The sequence below is a fragment of the Candoia aspera genome, chromosome 6 (assembly GCF_035149785.1).
Source record: "Candoia aspera isolate rCanAsp1 chromosome 6, rCanAsp1.hap2, whole genome shotgun sequence".
NCBI classification, from domain to species: Eukaryota; Metazoa; Chordata; class Lepidosauria; order Squamata; family Boidae; genus Candoia; species Candoia aspera.
Window position 1 is genome coordinate 90,481,719 of NC_086158.1, and position 24,221 is coordinate 90,505,939.

Genomic DNA, 24,221 nt, shown 5'->3' on the forward strand with positions numbered 1-24,221 from the left:
ACCTGCAGCACTAGGGATGAATGGATGATCCATTGTGGCTCTCATACTCTACAGCTTAGAAATACACAAGAGCAATGCCTAAGGTTATGAGCATGGATGCTTTTTCTGCTTTTTGTGTGAGAAGAATTAACAGGATGTTCTTTGCTACAGGAGGTGTGGATGGATCTTGTGTTAGAATGCCTTAAACTGACCGGACAAATTCATGGAAGATAGTTCTATAATCTATAGTATCTCTCCTCTGTGCTAGGAGAGTCTACGCTGAACAACAGGATTCAAGACAACTGGAAGAGATCAATGGGTACTGTTGGAAACAAAATCCTTGATAAATCACCCAGCAATTTGTGGGCTCTTAAACATCACACAGGATTACCGTTGCTCTCATAAATATATTTTATTAGCAAATAAGTTCCATTAAACTCAGGAAAGCTTGTTTCTACATAAATACACCTAAAATTGTGTTATAAAAGTGGCAACTGGTAAAAAGCACTACCAATGAATAAAGTCCCTCTGAAGTTGTTCCCTTGGGATAATTTTTGTTTTAAATTTTTTAAAAAATTGTTAGATGCAAATATAATGAAGATATAAGAAGGTGCTAAGTCCTAACATTTTACAGAAACCAATCTGGTTTATAAAGACAAAGCTTTTATAAATATCCTCTTGAGCAAATTTGTACTAAGTGAAGGTATTTAGTGAGGTTTAAACACTAATCCCAATTCCCTTGCTTGGGTCAGACACATTTTATTTCTGGAGCATTTGGGAAAATATTGAGACATCAGGCAGACGGTATTCTTCCTAGTGTCCAGCAGAGGGTGATATTTTACAGCATGATTGAAAATCTGTGAAGAGTAATGGCAGAGAATGCACTGTTTTCTCCCCTTAAACAAAACAGCAGAACCAAAACAGAATAAATGGATTCCACCCTTTAGATTCCTGTTTAATAGAATTACATACTTAATGGTTACCATCAAATAGAGTTTCTTCCACTTAAGCCCATTAAAATCAATGGATTTAAGTATACTTAAACCTTTCTTTGCTAGAAACCCATTAACTTAAGCATACAGTGAGTATATCTAGAGGATACTGCTGGTAAGAAGATACAGATAACTCAAAATGATCACCAATTGCATCAGGCAACTCTAAATCTTACTTACTTACAGCTGTAAAATGATAATTGTATAAGCTAAATAAGAAATCGCAAAACCACTGCCTGTCAAAAGAAAACAAAGTCAAATGATAAATCTGTTTGAACCATGGAAACAGGATCAAGGCTTAACATTATTACTATCTTGTTCATTCCAGAAAATATCAAATGAAAGTAGTTTCACATTCAATCTGCCGTCATTCTTGATCCTACTTTTATTGTAAATAGTTTGCCTGGATGTCACAGGGACTTCTCAATCACTACAGAACTTATCAGTTTCAGATGTGGCACTGGATGACATCCCCTAATGACCTGATGTCCATGTACTGTACTATTAGATGTTCTAAGATGTTCTGTGAAGCAATTAAACACTTCAACTGTCACTAGCCTACCAAAGCATTTCTGGATTATAGCCTAGAAAACATGCCCAACTCAGAACGGGAGCATCTCAAAGCTCATATTCTTCATTGCAACCACACCAGAATTCTGAGAAATTTGGGAGATCCTGATACCCCTTAAGCCAATATCAATGGGAACATAGCAGAAGTCCACAATGGTAGTTTTGAAATTCCCAGCCTAGGGAAGTCAGCCTAGTTGCCTCCCTATTAACCGTCTGTTAATTAATCTGTTAATAAAAAGCCAGGAGATTGGCTTTTATAAATCAGACAGGGCTCTGATGGATGCAGAGGTTGTTGCTAAGTTGGGTGGATGCGTTCTGTTTTTTGAATTATGTTTTTATTCTCTTTTTATTAGTTTATTTAAAATTTTACCTGTTATTGATACATGCTGTAAGTAATGGAGTGATACAGCATAAATAAAACAAATAAGCATGAAATGCTTGTTGTTGTTGTTTATTCGTTTAGTTGCTTCCGCCTCTTCGTGACTTCATGCACCAGCCCACGCCAGAGCTTCCTGTCGGTCGTCAACACCCCCAGCTCCCCCAGGGACGAATCCATCACCTCTAGATTATCATCCATCCACCTTGCCCTTGGTCGGCCCCTCTTCCTTTTGCCCTCCACTCTCCCTAGCATCAGCATCTTCTCCAGGGTGTCCTGTCTTCTCATTATGTGGCCAAAGTATTTCAGTTTGGCCTTTAATATCATTCCCTCAAGTGAGCAGTCTGGCTTGATTTCCTGGAGGATGGACTGGTTTGATCTTCTTGCAGTCCAAGGCACTCTCAGAATTTTCCTCCAACACCACAGTTCAAAAGCATCGATCTTCCTTCTCTCAGCCTTCCTTATGGTCCAGCTCTTGCAGCCATATGTTACTATGGGGAACACCATTGCTTTAACTATGCGGATCTTTGTTGTCAGTGTGATGTCTCTGCTCTCAACTATTTTATCGAGATTTGTCATTGCTCTTCTCCCAAGGATTAAGCGTCTTCTGATTTCCTGACTGCAGTCAGCATCTGCAGTAATCTTCGCACCTAGAAATACGAAGTCTTTCACTGCTTCTACATTTTCTCCCTCTATTTGCCAGTTATCAATCAAGCTGGTTGCCATAATCTTGGTTTTTTTGAGGTTTAGCTGCAAGCCAGCTTTTGTACTTTCTTCTTTCACCTTCATCATAAGGCTCCTCAGTTCCTCTCTGCTTTCAGCCATCAAAGTGGTATCATCTGCATATCTGAGATTGTTAATGTTTCTTCCAGCGATTTTAACTCCAGCCTTGGATTCCTCAAGCCCAGCATGTTGCATGATGTGTTCTGCGTACAAGTTGAATAGGTAGGGTGAGAGCATACAGCCCTGCCGTATTCCTTTCCCAATCTTAAACCAGTCCGTTGTTCTGTGGTCTGTTCTTACTGTTGCTGCTTGGTCGTTATACAGATTCTTCAAGAGGCAGACAAGATGACTTGGTATCCCCATACCACTAAGAACTTGCCACAATTTGTTATGGTCCACACAGTCAAAGGCTTTAGAATAGTCAATAAAACAGAAATAGATGTTTTCTGAAACTCCCTGGCCTTTTCCATTATCCATCGGATATTGGCAATTTGGTCCCTAGTTCCTCTGCCTTTTCTAAACCCAGCTTGTACATCTGGCAATTCTCGCTCCATGAATTGTTGAAGTCCACCTTGCAGGACCTTGAGCATTACCTTACTGGCATGTGAAATGAGTGCCACTGTTCGATAGTTTGAACATTCTTTAGTGTTTCCCTTTTTTGGTATGGGGATATAAGTTGATTTTTTCCAGTCTGATGGCCATTCTTGTGTTTTCCAAATTTGCTGGCATATAGCATGCATTACCTCGACAGCATCATCTTGCAAGATTTTGAACAGTTCAGCTGGGATGCCATCGTCTCCTGCTGCCTTGTTATTAGCAATGCTTCTCAAGGCCCATTCAACCTCACTCTTCAGGATGTCTGGCTCTAGCTCACTGACCACACCATCAAAGCTATCCCCAATATTGTTATCCTTCCTATACAGGTCTTCTGTATATTCTTGCCACCTTTTCTTGATCTCTTCTTCTTCTGTTAGGTCCTTGCCATCTGTGTTTTTGATCATACCCATTTTGGCCTGGAATTTACCTCCGATGTTTCTAATTTTCTGGAAGAGGTCTCTTGTCCTTCCTATTCTATTGTCTTCTTCCACTTCTGCGCATTGCTTGTTTAAAAATAATTCCTTGTCTCTTCTGGCTAACCTCTGGAATTTTGCATTTAATTGGGCATATCTCCCCCTATCACTGTTGCCTTTTGCTTTCCTTCTTTCTTGGGCTACTTCTAGTGTCTCAGCAGACAGCCATTTTGCCTTCTTGGTTTTCTCTTTCTTTGGGATGTATTTTGTTGCCGCCTCCTGAACAATGTTGCAAACTTCTGTCCATAGTTCTTCTACCCTATCTACTAAGTCCAGTCCCTTAAATCTATTCTTCACCTCCACTGCATATTCCTTAGGAATATTAGTGAGCTCATATCTAGCTGATCTGTGGGTCTTCCCTAATCTCTTTAGTCTGATCCTAAATTGTGCAAGAAGAAGTTCGTGATCTGAACTACAGTCAGCTCCAGGTCTTGTTTTTACCGACTGTATAGAGGTCCGCCACCTTTGGCTGCAAAGGATGTAATCAATCTGATTTCGGTGTTGTCCATCTGGTGAAGTCCATGTATAAAGCCGTCTCTTAGGTTGTTGGAAGAGAGTGTTTGTTATGCAGAGTGAGTTGTCTTGGCAAAATTCTATCAGCCTATGTCCTGCTTCATTTTGTTCTCCCAGGCCATGCTTACCTGTAATTCCAGGTGTCATTTGACTGCCCACCTTAGCATTCCAGTCTCCCGTGATGAAAATAACATCTCTTTTAGGCGTGTTGTCCAGTAGGTGCTGCAGATCCTCATAGAACTGCTCTACTTCAGCTTCTTCAGCATCTGTGGTTGGGGCGTATATTTGGATCACTGTGATGTTAGATGGCTTGCCCTGAATTCGAATTGAGATCATTCTGTCGTTTTTTGGATTGTATCCAAGCACTGCTTTAGCCACTTTACTATTAATTATGAAGACTACTCCATTTCTTCTGTGGTCCTCTTGTCCACAGTAGTAGATCTGGTGGTCATTTGATGTGAAGTGGCCCATTCCAGTCCATTCCAGTTCACTGACGCCCAAAATGTCTATCTTTAACCTTGACATCTCACCAATAACCACGTCCAATTTGCCCTGGCTCATAGATCTTACATTCCAGGTTCCAATGGTATGTTGATCCTTAGAACATCGGATTCGCCGTTCACCACCAGCACCATCGGCCGCTAGCCATCCTTTCGGCTTTGAGCTAGCTGCGTCATCACGTCTGGGGCTAGTTGAGCTCATCCTCTGTTCCTCCCCAGTAGCATTCTGTCCATCTTCCGACCTGGGGGTCTCATCTTCCGATGGTATACCGACATATTTCTGGTTGTACTGATCCATTTAGTTTTCACGGCAAGAATACTGGGGTGGGTTGCCATTACCTTCCCCAGGGATCACATTTAGTCTGACCTCTCTGTCATGACCTTCCTGTCTTGGGTGGCCCTTCATGGTTTAGCTCATGGCATCATTGAGGTGCTCAAGCTCCAGCACCACGGCAAGGTAACGATCCTTTGCTGAAGATGAAATGCTTATTTGTAGTCAAATAATAGGAAGAAAATAACATTCTAATTCTAGCACATCTTTTAGTTCACTGGAAACTAAAACTATCCCTAGACAAGATAATCAAGGATGAGTTTGCAAGCACTTAGAAAGGAACAGGGTGATTACTAGAAACCAGTATGGCTTTCTTAAAAATAGGTCACGTCAGACAAATCTTATTGCTTCATTTGACAAAGGTTAGGCTAGAAAATCGGGAGACCGTGAGTTCTAGTCCCACCTTAGGCACAAAGCCAGCTGGGTGACCTTGCACCAGTCACTCTCTCTCAGCCGGAGAAAGGAGGCAAGACCAAACCTCTTCTGAAAAACCTTGTCAAGAAAACTGCAGGGACTTGTCCAGCTAGTCTCTGAGAATCAGATAAGATTGAAAGGATTAAAAAAAAAAAAGTAGATGAAGGGAATGCTATGGATGTGGTGTACCTAGACTTCAGTAAGGCATTTGATAAAGTTGATGATAGCCTTCTTGATAAAAACCATGTGGAATGGATGGTCACTCTATCAGATGGATTTGCAGTTAGCTGAATAACCATACCCAATATGTGGTCCTTAATGGATATATGTCTACATGGAGGGCAGTATGCAGTAGGGTATCTTGGGGTTCCATTCTGAGACTAGTGCTCTTCCATATTTTTATGAATGACTAAGGTGAGGGGATAGAAAGGAGGCTTATCAAATGTGCAGATGACACAAAGCTGTGGGGGGACTGCTAATACCTCGGAAGACAAGTTCAAAAGGACCTTGGTAGACTTGAAGTTTGGGCTCTATCCAACCACATGCAGTACAGTGGTGAGGTGTGTAAGTTTCCATACCCATGTAGGAAAAACCAGATGCACAGGTACAAGGTAAGCAGTAGCTGGCTCAGCAGCAGTACTCACAAGAATCTGGGTATCCTGGTAGACCAGGGTTCCTCAACCTTGACAACTCTAAGCTGTGTGAACTTAAACTCCCAGAATTCCCCAGCTTAGAGTTGCCAAGGTTGAGGAACCCTGCTGGTAGACTACAGATTAAGCATGAGCAAGCAATGCAACTGCCAAAAGAGGCAATGCCATTCTTGGTCTGCATCAATAGAGGTATAATGCTGAGACCATGGGAAATGACAGCTCCGTTCTCTGCTGTGCTGGAATAGTTTTGGTCAATTGAATATAAAAAGGATGTAGAGGAACTGGAAAGAAAGCACAGAGGAGCAACAAATATGGTGAGGGGCTTGGAAGAAAGGTTAAAAGAACTGAGTGTGTTTAGCCTAAAGAGGCAAAGGCTAAGGGGAGACAAGCTAATAGTCTTCCAACACTTGATGGGCTGTGAAAGAGAAGAGGGCTCAAGCTCCATAGTGCTTGAGGGTAAGACAAGAATCAGAGGGTGGAAGCTTTACTAAGGGAGGTCCAAACTCAAGAAGGCATTTCCTGACTGTGAGAGCTGTTAGGCAGTGGGACAGCCTCCTTCCCAGAGTCTTGGGTGCTCAATCACTGAACCTTTTCAAGTAAAGGTTGGACAGCATTTGCCTGGGATGGTCAGAGGATTCCTGACCTGGGCAGGGAGGGGTGGACTAGAAGACCTCCAGTATACCTTCCAACTCTAGGATTCTATGAAAAGAACTAACACTAAAACTTAAGGCATTTCATAATCATCTATTTTTTTCAGAATATTCTTCAAATATTTGTTGATAATAAAGGATATATATGAAAATGCTGTTAGCACTGGAAGGTCCATCAAGCCCAACCTTCTGCTCATGGCAGGAATCTGAATTGAAGCCTTCCAGACAAATGGCTGTCCAGCTCTGCTTGAACTCATCCAATCAAGGCGATTCCACCAGCCTCTGGATTATGGGTTCCACTGTTAAATTGCTCTTACTCTTAGGAGGTTTTCTGTACCATTCAAGTGGCATCTGCCTTCCTGTGTTTTAACAACCATCATACTACGCCCTGCAATCTGGGATACTAGAGTTGTTGACCATCTCATGTTGAGATAGAAAATAGAAAAGCTATTGGGGATTTAAAAAGTAGTACCATATCTCCCCTCCACCAACTTGTTATTTTTAGCAGTGTTTACTTACCTTAACTCATTCTGAATTGAGTAGTATTTTTTCTTTGTAACATGGCCTTCTTTTGATGTCCTATATGCAGGGCCGCAACTGGGGGGGGGGGCAACCGGGGCATGTGCCCCAGGCGCTGTGCTGGTGGGGAGCCAAAATGAGTGCGGGGGGGTGCCAAAATGGGCACGGAATCCATGTTTGCCCCGGGTGACACAGACCCTAGTTGCGGCCCTGCCTCTATGTATCCTTTCTGACTGTTGCATGAGAAGGCAGGCAGGCAGGCAGGCAACTTCTGAGAATTCAAAAAGTTTTACTTTTGTAGTCGAGCTGCTCCATTTGTGTCCACTCTTCTTCTACATGAATGCATACTCATTAGGCTAAAATTTTGAATGCTTTGCACTCAGTAAAGTCATTGGAGCAACCCCCTTATTTACAGCTTAGGAAAAAAAGCTAAGGGAGGGTAATCTAACAGAGGTGTTACACCATGATTGGTTGTTATGAGAGGAAACTTCCAGGGAGCAAAGACCCCATTCCACTGTTGCCTTGGAAGGCCTCTTGCAAGCTACAATGTCTTTTTCTCAATACCTGTAACCATGGTTGCATATGGTTACAGAGTCTGGAGTAGGGGAGAACGAGGTGCTTTTTAGAGACAGATACCAGGAAAAGGACACAGAAGCTCAGCTGGGGGTAGAGGTGGAGGCTAATGGTTACTAGGACAAAGAGCCAAGGGAGTGAGGTGGGAAGGATTTTTGCAAGTGGGGAAAACAACTCCCTTGTAACTCTGGCGGAGCTGCAGTGTTGCTAAGAGAAAAGCCAGCTTTGCTCTAGTTTCAAGTAAGCTGCTTCAGCTCTCCAAATCGCACATGTAGAAAGCTCCCTAACAGAGGCCCAAACACAAAAAGGTGCCCAGCCTCCCTAAAGTTGTTGCGCTGAAGGGACCCTTGACAGTACCTGTAGCACGTCCATGCCTTACTGCCCAGCTAACCTCTCCTCCACTGGTAAGGGCTTTGACTCGTCAGATGTCAATTCCATTTTCAGAAATGCTTGTTTTTATGTTTGCAATGGGAACGAGAAAGCAAAGGGAGTAGAACAGGACCAGTTGCTGAGGTGCAAGGGGCAAGGAGGGTTATGCTCCCCTCCCCTCCCCTCCCCTCCCTCCCCTCCCCAGCTTCCTTTAATGACATCCTCACTGAAAGTATTTTGGATCTCTGTGTTCTACCTACAGCCTGTTTTCAAATGCTAGCCCTACATTTATGTGGAAGACACATCATCCAAGGTGCTGGATATTTCATTTCATTTCTTTCTTTCTTCCCCCCTTCCCAGTTCTTGGCATGCATCCCCAAGGACGGGGGAAGAATGTGCATTGTGGCAGAGGTCTAAAATTTTACAAGGTACATTGAATTCAGGTTGGGGGCATTGCAATGTTCAGCTATGAAGACAGATGCCAGAGGTCTGGCTTGGAGTAAAGATGTATTTGTAACATTCGCAGCATGCATAGATCTTCTGTTCCTACTAAGCATTTATACAGTTGCTGTCATTGGATTTCTTCTACCCACAGCCCCTCCTCATTCATTCTTCCCTGCTACTTTCCCAAACCAGTGAGTTTTCCATGCTAACGTGAACTCCTGAACTCCTTTTACTTGCCTCCGCCCAGGGCAGGCCGACTGGAAGATGGGCTTCCATCTTGCCGCCTCCCCAGTAGGTTTCATGCCTGTTGCCTGCTGGATCTTGAAGTGTTCCTGAGAGTCGGTGTCTAATCGAGGAAGGATGAGTGAAGCTGGTTTATGACTATAAGAGAGAGGAGATTTAGTTACAGGAGATACATGGTAGGGATAGGCAAAGCCAAGCACCTTTCATCAGGAGAGTTCAAGAGCTTGTGCTCTGTCCCTGGGAAGAAAGCTGAACAGAGTGGCCTCAGATTAGAAGTCTCATAAAGCAACGAACAGCCTAACAGATGGAAAAGGAAGAGGCACAGACAAAATCCTTAACTCCCAATCTACGCGTTACTGCTTCTTTGTGGTCAGTAGACCGGGAGGTGCTGAAGAGGCAGGGCCATTGGATTTGCACCTCCAACCTGCTAAGTAGGTGTCCAGTTTTTGAAACGTGGGGGGAGTCTTCCTTCATAAACCATGTGAGACCAAAGGGCCTTGGATGAGTGAAAGATGCTTTGTCGGTAACTGTGGGCTTTACCGAGTCTGGTTTAACCAAATGACTTTTTGCCCTCCTTCTTGTCCTTCCCAGTATTCAGTTGCCATGTCACAAAACTTCCTCTTTTTTCTCACTTTCTTGCTTTCCTTTGCATCCTAATATTCTTTCTTTCAACCTTCCTTATCCTGATGACTTGTAAGCGTTGGCTTTCTTCTTTGAGCCATCTTTATCTTCCCTTCTTAAGACACTGGGTTTTTAAAAGCCATTCTTCTCCTTCTCTGGAAATCAGCTCATCCAAGAGAACCCCTTTCTGCACTCCCTCAATCAGTTGAGGAAGTGTGCCAGTATATATTGCTGCATTTGCTCACTTCCCAGTGTTTCCTACCTCTCTAACTGGGTGGTAGCAACATCAATCACACTGGCAGCATTGGCCAGTGGGTGACCAAGAAAACTGATACTCATAAACTACCAGGTTGCATCACAGCTTATATGATCCAATTGTTATTCTCAACATTCCTCTTGTAACTTTAATCCTCTAAATCAAACGATGGTTCACAGCCACAAAACCTTTCAAGACAAGGAAGGGGACAAGAAAAGAGGAGGAAGGGAAAGAAATGTGTAGGATAGCTCTGGAATTCCTGCTCATTTATGCCAAGGCAGATCTCTAGTGGAGACTCATAAACCAAAGCTGCCCATAAAATTAGCACAGCTGGAGACAGCCTCCAAAGCAAAAATTATTATCAGAAATAATTACAGTACACAACGTCAATTCGATGGAAAACTTCATTTGACTTCTTACATGCTTCAAATCAATATTGATTAAACACTTTTGGAGGTACAATTTTGCCACAGAAATTTAAGAAGAGACCTGCAAGGGGTTTGTAAAAGACAGTGAACCATAAATCTCTGGGCACTCTGGCAATTTGGGCCAAAAATGAAGTGACTGATGGAGTAACATGTCAGCAATGAGCAGGAACCTCAAAACCTCAAGCTATAATTTGCTTGGAGACTGCTGACCAGAAGGTACCTTGATCACATCTTGATTGCCTGTGGCCAGGAAGAGAGAAAATGGAAAGCTGCAATTTTGGCATAGGTTAAAATATGTGTCCTCTCTATTCCAAATTATTATGCCTAGGCCAGGTTCCCATGGACCTCAGTTGTATTCATGCCAGTTCACTTTGGTAAAAGAGATGATGTTTTGTGTATTCCTATTCCAGCCATAAGAATGTAAAGTGCGTGTGGAGTACCACCAAAGCAACATTCAGCAGTTTTAAAGAAGGATCAACCAATGTGGGACTTGTTTTCACACACAACTCCCCCTCCTTTTCATTGGTATTTTGCTGACAGTTGTTGTCTAAGGACTGCCTTCCCACTGAATATGGTGGTGTGGGGGGGGGGATCAGTCTCCATCGCTAAGTTTGTTGAGCCTCTGTCTCCTAGTACCACAGTAGCAACATGACCGAAGGAGCAATAAAGCTGTGAGTGAAAGACAGAGAGAGAATGAGTGTGCTCCTCCCGTGGGCATTCCTTCAGATCAGGGGCACTTTCCTTTGCCCTTTTATTTAGTGTCACATTCCTAAATTGGACTGGCTGGCGGATCTATGTCATTATCACAATTTTGCCTTGAAATACCTGATTTGGGGCTCAGATAATGAGCTGCACCACAGCATAACCCATGTCACTGGCCTAGACATAATAATGTTCATGGCACACAGTAAGCCCAACCTCCTTTTCTGCTGCTTGATGCACATCAAGTGAGTGAGAAGCACACGTTTGGCAGGAGGCACCTCTGAGACTGGGTGCAAGGGAAGAGTATATTTTCCTTCAATCAGGCCAGCCCCTAAATCTTCCTTTCACCTAGCTGCCAAGTGCCTACCCAATGAACAAGCCCTGTGAAACGCATTCACCCCCAAAATCCCAAACCAGTTGAGACAATCATGGTGGCACATCTCCCCGGGTAGGGCTCAGAAATGCAAACTGGAAGTCAAGAGGTTTGGTCAGGAGTCTCAGCAGCAGAAACAACAACAATATCCGTAAGCGCAGGAGAGGCACAGTTGTACTGGGTTTATTGTGTGGTAGTGAACGAGAAGGCACCCTAGCTGAACTGGGGAAAACACTGGGCTGGAGAACAGCAGAACAGCAAACCATGGCTACAAATAGATATTTTTCACATATTGCAGTCACCCTTGTTATTCTTTCAGTAGTGGCTGCAAGCGAGGCCATTAGCAAAAGCAGGTGGAAAAAGTCTTGTTCACTGAGATTGAGCAATCTGAAAGTTGACTTGGACATTTTCTCTCTCAAAAAAATTCGGATGCATGGAACCCATTTCTTACAAGCCAATATGTCATAGGAAGCCCCCCTCCAAATATTCTGATCTGGACCTGAATACCTGAGGGACTGGAAAGGATCTGCAAGTTTTCTTAATAGGATATAGAATTTAAGTCTGGGCATGTTGTGCAAAATCTACATCAAATCATTGCTTTGCTTTGGAGAAAACAATCCAATTTGATCGGATATTTTGAATTGATATGAAAAGTTGAACTGATTTGATTTGGATGTTTGAATTAAATCATTGATTTGGGTCAATCTGATTTGGATTAGGAAAAAGCCCTCTCTCTCCCCCTCCCCCTCCCCCTCCCCCTCCCCCTCCCTCCCCCTCTCCATCTCTCTCTCTCTCTCTCTCTCTCTCTCTCTCCATAAACATCTAAAATAATCCAAATCAGTTTGAGGACACTGACAGTTTGAATTAGTGTTTCAATTTGATTTGGAGCTTTAATAGAATCACCTTGGAATCAGATCCTCCAATCGAATATTCACTGAGCCCAAAGAGAAATGCGGCAGAGGGGGTGAAGGAATGTCAGAACCAACATTTATGGATTTTCTTGCAGGTGCTAACATTTCCCAAAGTTTGCTGATTTCAGTGGCTATCCCTGAATCAGTCAAGAAATTGGACTAAATGTGTGGGGAGAGTATTTCTGTGGGCTTTACCAAACTTTTCTCTATTTTAACCTTTTGTGCAAAGGTAAAGCTTTTGATGGGCTTAAGTATTCTCAGAAACTTCCCATTTCACCCCATTCTTTGGGTTCTTTCATTCTTCCTTCATTCTGCTCTAGATGGTCTTCTTCCCAGAATAGTGATCTGAGGCATGCAGGTGTCCACAGAGGATGGGGCGGGCAGAAAAGTCAAGATGACAGCCACAACTACCCAATTGAAGCTCTGTCACTTCTTTTGTGTGTGTCATGTGAAATACACACAAAAAGAGCACCATCTTGAATTTTTTAAGTTCTGCCCACCCACCTGCTCAGGATCAGATAGTTAGAATGGCAACCTTGTTGTGCTACGAAACCAAACGGAAGTGGATCTGTAATGAAATCATTTACAAAGAATAATGCTTCTTACATCAAAGTGCTCACATTCTGATTGGGAAAATTTTTTGTCCCCCCCCCTTTTAAACATTTCCTGATAAATCATTAAAAGAAACACTTCTTACTCTTTCCAAGAGCTTTCACCAACAGTAACTAAACTTTATGTACAGTCATATTTGTCTGAAACCTTTTTCTTCACTTAATACTAGAATTCAGAGAGGTTTATACGGATCTATACATTGGTCAGTCCCTGCCCAGTGCCCTATTCCCAGTTATGTGTGAGCATAGCTTCTCACAGGTTATAAGGAAATATGGACTTTACACACACAGACACCAACACACTTAGACACATCTACACAAAATACCAGGGCAGCAACACAGTAAGACTGATGCCAGCAAATGTACTGGATCTGGCACACCTTCTTCTTTTGGGAAAAAAAAATTGCACAAAGCATTTTATAGTCTTGATAATTTCTGCTGAAAGGCAAAGGTGTAAAATGGTTCTCTCCCATCAAGCTGTACAGAACAAAAGAATAAATTTTCCTTTTCCCTGTAAAATCTGTAGGTGACTTTGAACAATTCTTTAGTCAGAAATAAAGTATTTCAAATTCTTAACTCTGCTTGCTTGATGACACAAAATGGGTAAAGGTGGGTTGAACTTTTTTTGTTGTTAAACCCAGATACTTTAAAAAAGTTGTTTGAAAATTAGCCTGGATTAAAAAGATCGTCCACAGAGTACTGTTTTGTACCTTCCTGAAAGGTTATCATTTAAAAAAAAATAATCACAATTTAAATTTATTGGATCATATCACATCTGCAATTTGCAATTAAAAATCGCTGTTAGGTTATTGGCAGATGTGCATGACTTCTTCAGGTTGGAAGACAACAGCTGATTTTTTTTTCTGTGCAAGATGGGAGAAAAGAGGAGGCAACACATATTTTGAGATGGAGAGACACGCCCATCCTAGAAAAGAAAGGAAAGAGAAGGCGCACCTGGGCCCCCAAGGTGCGTTTTTTCAGGGCCAAACAGGATGTGATATTAAATGCATTCTTGCATTTTGAGTGAGAATGTATGTGTGAAATTATAATTCACATTTCTAAAGCGGCCCGATTTCTCAATGGCTCGGGGGGAGTGAGTGCGTACAAACCGAAAATCAAAGAAATAGAACAGGATCCAACAACAGAAAAGGAAGATGGTCTCTCTTATACATAAATAAATCAACTGGTGGGTGAAACTAATTTTTCCCAGGATCTTGGCAAGCAGGGAAGAGGAGCTTAATAGCAACTGTTTGGAGGAGGTTAATGAAGCTATAAAAAGAACAAAGATCTTGTCACACAGGAAGAAGAACCAGATTAGCATGGCCCTCCTGTCGGAAGGGCAGCTGGTATGACACAGCAAACCTGCTATTTTGGGCTTTGTGTTTTGGTTTTCATGCTTTGCTTGCTGATTCTGGAGATGTTTTCAAACACCTGAACCTGAGGCTGGGCTGGCTTCCCTTCAGCCTTTCATTTCCCATGAATTACATGAGGCACAGGCAGAGATGTGGTCTCCTCAACTGGTCCAGGTAATTAAAACCCTGATGGGAAGAAACAAATCAGGGGTGGGATTTGGGCCAATCTCAATAAAATGAAATCACACTAAAGTTAGAGAGGTGAAAAAGGCACTGGAAAAGACGCAGAGTGGACGTTTGTGTAAGACTTCGGAAACCCAGCTGCTCGGTAGCATTGCTATCAAAATTAGAAATGCATTATTGTTTCCTTCTTGAGGTTAAAAAAATATTCAGTTGCAAGGAAAAAGGAACTCTGTACGGTCTGAGAAGCATTCTCCTCTTCCAAACCATCCAGGGATTAAGATCAAGACATTGACAGCTAATTATATGTGTGAGTGAGGTTTTTTTTATAAAGATACCCAGGGTTCCCCAAATTGCTCTGGAGTTCACACTGAAAAACCCTGTGCTGCAGTGGTTGTCCTGCGAGTTTTTCTCATAAATGCCTAGTCTTAAATAATTAGACTATTTTAAATAAATATAATAAAAATGGCACTATCTGTAATGTTCATATTAACACAGATAAAAAAATAGGTCCAATAAAAGTTGCAAAAAGTTAGTCCAGAGACATAAGAAGTGTGTGTGTGTGTGTGTGTGTGTGTCCCTCTACTCTTCTTGGTTTGTGGTCTCAAACATGCCCATTTGCCCACCCATCTCTCTCCCATCCTGAAAAAAAAAACACAAAATCTGTTGCAAAACTTATTTTATAGAAAGTGAAAAGGATCAAGAATATGTGGCAAATGTATTCCCCATCTTTCCAGTAGATGGGCAGAGCTTCCTTCCAGGGGCATCTACCCCAAGGGGGTCAAAAAAGTCAAGAGGCAGCATCAATTGTGCAATCAGAGTCCTGCCCCTTTTTTACCTATGTTTCATCACACAGTTGCAGTTACCTTCTTGACTCTTTTGACCTGCCTTTGCTTCCTTCCCGCACAGGCCTGACTAGGAATGCCGGTATGCTTAATTGGGAAGCCTTGCCCCACCTTCTTAGGTAGCAACAGTACTCAAACCATTCAATCTGTTGGGTGGGCTGGGGAATCTAAACTGCAAGGTTGCTTGCTGGTTGTCATCAAAAAAGTCAAGCTGGTGGCTGCAATGGTGATTGAAGCTTCACCTGTTTTTCATGTATCTGCAGACCTTTGAATGTGCCATTGTAGCCACCATCTTGCCTTTGTGGACTATATTCCGTGGACCCCATTGCTCACTCTGAGGGTGCAGCTATCCAAGTAAAAGGTAAAGGTTTCCCTTGACGTAAAGTCCAGTCGTGTCCGACTCTAGGGGGCAGTGCTCATCTCCGTTTCTAAGCCTTAGAGCCGGCGTTGTCTGTAGACACTTCCGGGTCATGTGGCCAGCATGACGACACGGAACGCCGTTACCTTCCCGCTGAAGCGGTACCTATTGATCTACTCACATTTGCATGTTTTCGAACTGCTAGGTGAGCAGGAGCTGGGACTAGCAATGGGAGCTCACCCCGCCGTGCGGTTTCGAACCGCCGACCTTCCGATCGGCAGCTCAGCGGTTTAACCCACAGTGCCACCGCGTCCCTCTGAGCCTGAAATCCACTGATTCCGTCTTTGGTGGCCTTCTCCCTCTCAATCCACATGGTCCAATCCAGATTGGAGGCCTTGAGGCTGAAAAGAGATCACACAGTTGAGCCTTCATGCAAAACGTTCAAACACCTGTCAGATTTGATTAACAGAAGGCCAACTATCTATAGGCCATAAAATAATAGGACTTAATAGTCTCCTGGAGCCTGACAGATTGATTTTATATGATATTGTATTTGATGTAGCAGTTAAGACTTTCCCTCCTCTAGAACTGCTACAACGCTCAGAAGGCAAAATGGAGGGAGCCCAGTTTCTGTGCAAAAATGATGGCTTGTGAGCAGCAATGGAGACTCTTTACCTAACTACAGTTAGGTACGTTGACCCTATCTACATACCTAGGGAGGGGGAGATGTGTAAGGTATGTCACACCTCCATGAAGGTGAGCTTGATTCCTGATGGTTTAACAGACACAGCCATGTAGTTTTCTTGGTAACTGTACCAAAGTGTTTTCCCACTGACTTTTTCTGGGATTTTTCTCCCCATTTCCCAGCCTGGTCCATAGCTGTGAGATTTCCTCTTTTTCTTTTATAAAACTTTATTGAAGTTTCAGAATACATATAAAATACAAAATATAGAAAAGATTAAGGAAAAGACTAAAAGAAATAAGACAAACTAAAAAGTGCAGAAATAGTTAGAAAAGCAAAACAGAAAGAGTGATTTCCGACCTTCTTCAGCACAGATGCAAATTACAATACATAATAATACATTGATCTCTTACTCTAAATCAAACCTTAGTGAACATTATTTCCCTAAGCTATAACAACTTAATCATCAAAACCGAAAATCAAAACTTCATTTTTTTCAGATACAAGCAGAAAGTCTAAAAGCGGTTTCCACGTAGAAACAAATCCATCCAGACTGTTTTCTCTTATCAATGCTGTCAGTTTCGCCATCTCTGCCAGTTCCATTAATTTCACCATCCATTCTTCTACTGTGGGAATTTGTGTGTCTTCCCCCCTTTGTGCATACGGAAGTCTTGCCACAGTTGTCATATACAAAAACAGAGTCCCAAATTTTGTTTCAAGTTGTTCATCCATCCAACCCAAAAGAAAAGTTCTGGTTTCAGTTACATTCATTTTAAAAATCTTTTGGATTATAACACTTATTTGCTCCCAATATTTCATAGCTTTCACCTGTGAGACTTGCTAATGTCCCCTGATCCAGGAACTCTTCAAGAATCCTGCTTAAATTTCCAGGATTAGCCTGGCTGGATGGACAGGATCACATCTGCCAGCATTCCAGAATCAGAAGTAGAGGCATGCTTGATTCCATGTGCCACACATGGTCAGACTGCAGCTTTTGGGGGGACGGGGGGTGGGGTTTATTCCCTCCTTCAGGACAGCTGTTTTCTCTCTGCAGCTCTGAAAAGGAAGTCTTGATAGTGATCAAAATAATGAATTCTTGATGTTTTACATCTAAAGAATCTTTTTTAGCCAATTATGGAAAACATTTCAGAAGCCACATTCCAGTCTTGATGGGGCACGGTTACAGCGCCAAGGCTTAAGCAAATGACTTAAGACATTTCCACTGCAAATATGGGGTTCGGCTGGTCATGCTCATTGCACTCAAGTGCCTAGGTGGGGGCAGCCATTGAAACAACAGCTTGTCTGCATCCCCATTCAGAAGTGACACACGCTGGATTCAGTGTGGCTGATTTCTATCAAATTATGGAGAATTAAGCAACCAGCTCAGCTGTCTATAGCACCATGCAGGTAAGGTATAAGTGGATTCTTCCAAAGGATATCCTCTTTTTTAAGAGGGCAATATAAAACCATCTATGGAAGCATCACTTCCATACAGAGTGTTTTAATAAATCGCTATTTACACAGTGCAAACCATTCATTCAAATTTAAAACCCAATGAATTCAATGAAGCTTATTCCAGTTAAGAAGATTGCAGTCTTCTTCAGCACAAATAAACCCAAATCAAATAGCACTGATTGCACTGCCACTTAGCATAAACGTCCTTTACACTCCTTCTTTCCTCTTGACCATGTTTACCATTTTATTAGACTTCTTTGAGGCTAACAGGCCACATTGCTTTTGATTGGCTGCAAAACTATCGTGCTTCCAGCAACAGGAAGAAGGTTGATGAAACAGCCATCAGTTCAATGTGCCCAGAAGATGCCTGCCCCCTGAGACAGGCAGAGAAAAAGAAAAACGTTACCTGGGAGGAGCAGGAGAAGGGGGTCAGCCTTACCAGGTAGACCAGCCAGGAAATATGACCAGATCAGCTAATTCTACCTCATTAATTCATTAATTCATTCAATATATATAGCCGCCAATCTCAAACTAGTGACTCTGGGCAGGTAACAATCATAACCCTTGTTTATTGCAAGGTTACATTAACAGAATCTTGGAAGTCTGAAAGTACAATTCTCCTTCCAACTCCTTTACCCCCCAGAATTAGGGAGGGTCTCTTCTGAGCCTCACTTTCCTATGTAACACAGCCTTTCAAAGATTGATCAGTCCCAGAGGTCCTACCAAGGCAAGAGGAAGGAGCGAGGGTGGACCACCCAAAGCATCAGCCTGGTCCAGGGACAACAAAAACCAGTGCAGCTGGTAGAGTTTAAATTGGGAGGGGCATAGGCATCTGAAGGGGAGACAAGTGACAAAACATAAGTTGTGTTATCGTAACACCCACCTCTTCTTTTACATCCTTGAGTCCAATGTTGGGAAGCAAATACAAGAGAGTAGAGTATGCATGGTGTACTTTATCATTTTTCCATCATCATGACCATTCATAGAAGTCTAGGTATTTAGCAGCTGCAATTGGATCATTATCTTCTGAACTTTAAATATTCAAGGCATGCTTACATATAAATGGGTCAGCCAAGGAAGCTCTGCATGACTGTCATGGAAACCCTACACATCACAGAGAATCTGGGGGTCTTCTTGTCATGTTCACTGTTTCAATGTGCACTGTACATCGTAACGTTTCACATGCCATGGCGCTGACGCACGTTTCTGTTTGGGAGGGAGCTGCTGTGAAACCTTGTACCAAGCTCTCTATCTATGTTCATTACAATGGAATGTGTTTGGGTTATGTGCTCTGTTCAAGGACGTTTCCTGCAGACCATCAGAAGCCATTAGGAGCACCTGGGATTGTGAACTTGAGAAGATTCTATGGGGGGAGGGATCTCATTTGCACCGAGGGTTTTTAGTTTGCATTTGGCACGCTTTTATCATTCTCAGCTTTCTTTGTGATCCTGCATACTATTCTTTAATAAATCAGATACCTTTATGAACCTGTTCATGAGTCTGATGGTGTTTTAGGATAGGCAATCATTACATAAAGCTGAGAATCAAAACAAAAGTTATACCGTTAGCTCCTACCAAGAAAAATTCTTGTGAGGGAAAATAGTTAACGATGGCCGAGCCAACGGGTAAGAGCGAAGAACTGAACCTCATCCCGGAACCCTTGGGTTTCAGGCAGGATCTGAGTTCCAGCCCTGCAGTGGAAGAGTCCGACGATGGGAGAGAACCGGAGCCGCTGTCACCCAACAAATCGCCCGCAGAGTTGCTTGCCTGGGAGGCAGTGAGAGACTTGAATCGGTTCCCGCTGACCCCAGATGTAGAGTTTACCACAGTGTCAATGGGGAGACAGTCTAACACGCGGGGGGGGGGGGGGGAGGAATCTCAACCCCTGAAAGGTTAAGAGTGGTAGAGGCAAAATTAGAATTGATGGAGTACATGCTAAGAACCTTGTATCTAGCATGGGGTGGGGGCAGCCAAGGTGCAAAGGAGATTCCAGCTCCATGCAATCATCCCCCATCCCCCCGCCCGGACCGCCAGCGGAGCAGGGACGAAGATGGCCCCAGGATGAATCCCCACCCCACAGAGTTCAACCACCAGTGCCCCCACCCTGTGGAGGGAGAAATGCGGTAACCGGGGCCACAACCACTCAAGCAGCAGCTGATTCAGCTCCAAGAGGAGTGGGGATGAAAGACATTTCTGTCAAGTTTGATGGGGATCCAACCAGATTATCTTTCTTCCTCACTAATGCTAAAAGTTACATGAAGCAGTCTGGATCTGGCTGGCTGGCTGGCAAGGCTGAGCATGCCCAGCAGACCTTCATGCAAGCCACACGACCTGAAAAACAACCAGCCACCATGAGGGGACCCTGAAGTGCTGCAACTGCTGCCCGGCCAGGCTATATTCAAATAATTGACCCACCATGCTAGAGGTGCTCTGTCTTGTTGACAACATGCTATACAATATACCCAAACAAGAAGAGAATAGATATGAACGTTCCAACATGAAGGAATAAACAGATGGGATTAGCTTTGCCCAGAACCACCAATATTCCTAATGGTCTGGTGGATATTTGTGAAAAACAGTTTTATACATTGAGAACACCCACATTTGATGATAGACACTGCCCTATTTTGGTCTGCCTGAACATAGGCATCTCTGCACATCCACCTCTCTCACTGGAGAAATACTTCTCAAACAAATACAGCAGAGCTCAGCTGCATAATTCCCCAAACCCTGCACACATTCATGAAAGGCGTAGTGGGTGAGAGGGAATGTCCTGTCTATGGCAAGTGAACTCCAAAAAAGGCCAGTGGCAAAGTCAAGTGATACCTTTCATGAGAGGGTCTTGTTATAAGTGAATTGCCAGAAATAAAGGGTTAAAAAGTTGTGCCTGAGAAGTGTGCCTGTGCATGACTATATCGAGATATGAGGTTCCAAGCCAATTATGAAAGGATAGAGAATTCCTGAGAACATTCTTTCTGGTAAAATCCTGGTCATGGAACCACCATAAAAGAGAACATCTTGATCATATGGATGGCTACCAGACTTTGATGGATAATGATGACATAATTTGTGATGTTGGGGTAACCTAGCAAGCAAACTGAGGTAATCCAGCATTGATCTTAAAAGAGAGTTGGAGGGAAGAGAAATCTGAAGTCCCATTTTCTCTTCCATGAAGGTTCATCAAAGGTTCTCAAAGGGACTCCCTTTGCCCTTTTGCCATCTGTCCAGTAACAAGGAGGGTCTCAAGTATATCAGAACTGAGTGATTGACAGAATGAATCTGAGATGCCTATGTTGCTAAAATAAAGTTTTCAACATCTACCAGAAATCTCTTGGAATTGTTGGGTGGTGCTCACTGAGTTTCCTCTACAAAAAGGATTCCTAATTGTATAGTGGAGGACAAATCTCTTTGCAACAGTTTACCTAATTTACTTTTTCTCTCTTTGGGAAATCCTTTGTAAGCATCTGTGGGAGTCAAGTGTATGTTGTTACCCAAACAATGAGATCTCCCTCCCTTTATTGAAAATATGTTACTTATTTTTCTTTTCTTCTTTCTTTTATCAGCCAGGTTGCAAGTGAAATTTCCACTACTGTCATAATGTGCTGTTCCCAAACAAGTAGACAAGAACAGACGACTTCAGATTTTTGGAACTCCCATAAACCCAGCCTTCATAGCGCATCACAAGGGTGTGGAGTAGCTGGAATCCCAAAAGTTATGATGATTCCTGGCTGCCAATCTCTGCAACTAAAACAACAAGAGGGATATTCCAACGTAAAGGAGAAAGGTTTAAATCTAAACATTTCTGGCCATTGAGAACTAAAACTGGTCTGGCCTTCTTGTGTTCTGGTCAATTGAAATCAAGACATTAGAACAGAAGTGAGTGAGTAAACACGAGGATTTTTGTTGTTGTTGTTCCAAATGTTACTTTTCAAAAGTGTTAATATTCTTTAATAAATTCAACAATGTTTCCTTGCTGTAAGGAGTTCGCTGTTTCAAATTGATTTAATTTAATTTAATTAAAGATGTCTCCTTTGTAGCATATCCATAGCCTAACCCCTTACAACATTTTCTGTTAATGGCCTTGAAAAACAAAAACAAAAAACCATGAATCCTGTAGAAGTCTGCACGAAATAGAAACCGACAGATGTTCATATTCGGATCAGCTTCTCTCTCATTACTCTAAGGTGCTTCTGGATGAGACATTCATTGCACAGTTGACCTGCTTGGTTCATGGAATTCCACAAGGGGACCAGATTTCATTCATGGAATTCCTCCTTCTGGATGCAATGTCCTTCATGGAAATGGGCATTTATGGAATTGGTTCAGGTGCTGTTTCATGGAATTTTGTCTCCTCTTTGTGGGGAGATGGGCAGTAATAGAAATTTGAAAAATAAATAAATAAATATTGCAGGGGAAGAGCAGTGTTTTCCAAAAGGTAACTTCATAAGATTTGCCAAGGCTTTTGTTGTTGTTGTTGTTGTTGTTGTTCCATTCACATTAACACAGGACAAACAAGGAGTTGGGGGGCCAATAAATTTAAGTAAGTAAATAAATAAATAAAATCAACAAACATATCAATGACTAAAGTGAAAGAGACAGAAGTGCTGCACAATGCAAAGAATAAGCACCCCCCACCACCACATTGGAAAGCCCTCCCAGCTGCAGCTGTTCTCCCTGGTTTGGACATAAACAATTTGCCTGAAATAATTTTGGGGTACTGGATTTAGGAGAAGATGCTGATGCCAGGGAGAGTGGAAGGCAAAAGGAAGAGGGGCCGACCAAAGGCAAGATGGATGGATGGATGATATTCTAGAGGTGACGGACTCGTCCCTGGGGGAGCTGGGGGTGGTGACGACGGACAGGAAGCTCTGGAGTGGGCTGGCCCATGAAGTCACGAAGAGTCGGAAGCAACTGAACAAATAAACAACAACAACTGGATTTAGAAGAATTTAATGAAAGCAAGTGTAATCAGAGCTTGCTATCGGTATGGTTCCTGGTAGCTGATGCAACATGGGCCCAAACCTATCTCACTCACGGTCTGGGTCTTCCTCCTTCCCATCCATGTTCTTAAATAACACCGAGGACTTCCTCGATTCTTTTATCTCCTGCCTCCAAACCATTTCTAAGCAGCCACTTCAAAGGGCTCTTTGCCTGCTTATATCATAAACATTATTTTCTTTTACCCTCAGGATACCATCAATCCAGAGAGAAGACACCAGGGTATTGTTGTCAGGAGCCCAGATGGCTGAAAGGTATACATCTCTTCCATTTTGCCGAGCACTTTAAATGCAGGAGAAGGGAACTCAGCCTTGAATAAACTACATGTGAATCGGGGGAAGGAAAGAAGAGAAAAGCCAACAAGGAGTTTTTCTATTATGAAGAAACAGGAAGCACCTGGCATTCAAAAGCAATAATCTTAAACTGCCAGGAGTTCTGCCTTCACTGAATCCACTCGGGAAGAAAGGGGCATATTAAAACTGCCCCTAATAAATTCATAACAGAATGATTGAATTATAGGGGTGGCTATAGGTCAAATACCAACAGAGCTTCCAACCTTTAGAGGCCCAGGAAACTTTGTTAACCCAAATGTGTAACATGTGATCTAGGCTTAATTGCTTGTACTGTTCATATCTGTCTATTCCCCCCTTCTGTGTGTATGCACGGTTTTTTTGTTCAATGCATTCAATCATGTCCGATTCTTGGAGACTGCCTGGACAAGTCCCTGCAGTCTTCTTGGCAAGGTTTTTCAGAGGTGGTTTGCCATTGCCTCCTTATTTTATTTATTTATCAAATTTATCACCGCCCATCTCCCCCACAAGGAGGGACTCTGGGCAGTTCACAATAAAAACAACCATAATATAACATAAATGTTATACAATAATATCAATAACATAAAAATATAAATATGTTAAAATATAATAAAATCCAGATGGCTAAGATATTCTCTCTATCCCCAAGCAAAACAGGGCAATTCTATGGAGCTAACCATCCCCAAGAGGAACTATTCTCTTTCCCACCCCAGGCATGTTGACAGAGCCAGGTTTTTAATTTTTTTCGGAAGTCCAGGAGCAAGGGGACCTGCCTCAACTCCGGGGGGAGAACGTTCCAAAGGGCCTCCTTCCTTCGGCTGAGAGAGAGGGACTGGCCCAAGGTCACCCAGATGGCTTTGTGCCTAAGGCGGGACTAGAACTCTCATACCACGCCTGATTGGCTCCTGGGCTGAGAGGGAGTGACTGGCCCAAGGTCACCCAGCCGGCTTTCTTGCCTCAGGTGGGACTAGAACTCTCCTACCACGCCTGATTGGCTCCTGGGCTGAGAGGGAGTGACTGGCCCAAGGTCACCCAGCCGGCTTTCATGCCTAAGGTGGGACCAGAACTCTCATACCACACCTGATTGGCTCCTGGGCTGAGAGGGAGTGACTGGCCCAAGGTCACCCAGATGGCTTTGTGCCTAAGGTGAGACTAGAACTCATGGTCTCCTGTCTCTAGCCTGGTGCCTTAACCAGTACACCAAACTGGCTCTATGCGTGGA